Genomic DNA, 2,393 nt, shown 5'->3' on the forward strand with positions numbered 1-2,393 from the left:
GGGCTGGCTCTAGGTTTTTTGCCTCCCCAAGCAAAAAAAAAAAAAAAAAAAAATCCGGAGTGCTGCCGAAGCAAAATATTGGGACAAATGGCATCCTGACTATACATCGGTCGGGACACAGGACAAATAACTAAATATCGGGGCATCTGGTCACCTTAGGGGGAACACAAAATTGGCCAGCTTTGCACCCTGGCATTGTCCCTACCCCTGTCACAGAAACTTAGTAACTGAGAATCAGGCCCACTATTTCTTTAGAATTGGGCTCTATGTTAATTATGATAAATGCACATGATTAGTTACTTTGCAAACTTAAGATAAATAATGTAGGTTTAGAATGGGAGTATAATTCAGAGTTGATAAAGCTATTCCTGGACAAATCAAATTAAGCTCTTTATGGCAGCTATTCAACCACTTCTTTTCAGATGAGACTGTTGCTTCCCAGGGTGAAGGTGTGAAGACTGAAAAATGTGTATTTGTATAGCAGACAACCCCCGCTGACCTGTTTGAGGCAGGGAGCTATGCTATTAAGACACAAAAAAGTAATTTGAAAAGCCACATGTAACGGACTCATTTAACAGAATGGGGAAGGGCCTGCCCTTGATCAAGATTTAGGAAGCAAAAACCATGAACACACTGGGGTGGAGGGGACTATTTCTAGGTGACTTTAAAAGAAATCCCTTGTCTTGATAGCTCATGTCACACACGGTTAACTCACAACTGACTGACCAAAGTCTTTGATTTAACATGGCAAGATGCAGTGTACCAGAAGCGTAACCACATACTGTGCTCTGCTGTTCCTCTGGCTAAGATCTGCCATCCTCACTGCTCGAGGCTGCCCAGATCAACATCCTAGCCACAGCCAGGAGACACCTGCTCCTCAAGGGCCCAATCCTGCAGCCCCTTACTACAATAACAATTTCTCCCATACCCAATCCCAGCAAAATCCAGGGGATTACATATCTGAGGTAAGAGTCTGTGGGATTAAGTCCTAAAGGAACAGTGTGGGCCTGATTTTTCATGAGCATGGAGTTCCTTCAACTCCCGTGGGAGCTGCAGGTGCTCAGCACCTCTGAAAAATCACACCCTGAAGGTCAAATCCTCAGCTGGTGTGGACAGGTGTAACTGTCTTGCAACCAGTGGAGGCGCGGGCGTCACTTCCTGCCTTTCTCTTAGACTCCAGCGGGTGCACATGTGGCCCTGCGAGTAATTTTTGTTTTTACCGCTGCCTTGTGCCAGGCCTCATTACCATGAGCTTGCCCCTGAACCCCAAGCCCTTCCTGAATGGGCTGACAGGGAAGCCAGTGATGGTGAAGCTGAAGTGGGGGATGGAGTACAAGGGCTACCTGGTGTCTGTCGACGGCTACATGAACATGCAGCTTGCAAACACAGAAGAATACATAGATGCTGCATTGTCAGGACACCTTGGTGAAGTTCTGATAAGATGTAACATTGTCCTGTACATCAGAGGAGTAGAAGAAGAAGATGGAGAAATGAGAGAATAAGTTTATATATTTCTGGAAAATAAAGATCAGTTTTCACCAAAAAAACCCCCAAAAAACAAAAAAACAGTGGAGCTATATGTAAAGATCCATCACTGAAGAGCTGGCTCTAAGTATCTGTGAATTCCTGCCCATCTTTCCTTTCTTCAGTTACTGCTTTACCAGGATTCATTAACACACCTCATTGAGTTCAGGTAGTCTGACATCTGATCCCTTTCCTAATAAACTCCATGCTTTATTGGTAAGGCAGCAGCCTTCCCCATCCCCAGCCACTCTCTCACCCCCAGTTGATTCTTTTGTGCCATGGTTGCTAAAGCTATTAATTCATGCCACCTGAGCAGAGGCAAAGAAATTAATATGCAAATAAGAAAGCAAGTGCCCTCTTCAACGTAACTAATCTATTCAAATGCTCTGAGCGGCTGGACGTAAAGCTTTTCCATGGGAAATTAAATATTAATTTGGTGATTATGCCCATGTTTAGAAAAACTAGACACTTCGGGCCCAAACCTGCAACTCCTTGCCCCCATGAGTAGCCCTCACTTGCAGCACTACATTTGTGAGTAGGGTTCACAAGTTCCAGTCCCTAATAGGTGGGCAAGCACACAGGCAGTGAGGTCATGTATTGGAAAGAGACCTCCTTACCTGGAGCCTTTACCAAAAAAAACCCAAAAACAAAAACACATGTGAATTCAAACTCTAAGGTAGAATCTTTTCACTAACTCACATCTTCTAACCTGGGGTTGGGCCCCAAAGGACTTTGGGAGGAGGCAGAGGAGAGAAGGACAGAGGGCAAAGGAAGCTGCATGTTTCCCTGGATCCTTCCCCCACACATGCACTGAAAATGTGCTTCCACGCAGATGGGTTCATGAGTCCTTGAAAGTCACCTGCCTTCCT

The 2,393-nt window shown here is 45.1% G+C and overlaps 1 pseudogene; it reads left to right on the top strand.

The window, feature by feature from the left end:
• Positions 1–1,141: 1,141 nt before the first annotated feature.
• Positions 1,142–1,502, top strand: LOC140906027 (small nuclear ribonucleoprotein F pseudogene; annotated as a pseudogene).
• The last annotated feature ends 891 nt before the right edge of the window (positions 1,503–2,393 follow it).

This window comes from Lepidochelys kempii, chromosome 2 (genome assembly GCF_965140285.1).
Source record: "Lepidochelys kempii isolate rLepKem1 chromosome 2, rLepKem1.hap1, whole genome shotgun sequence".
Classification (NCBI taxonomy): Eukaryota; Metazoa; Chordata; order Testudines; family Cheloniidae; genus Lepidochelys; species Lepidochelys kempii.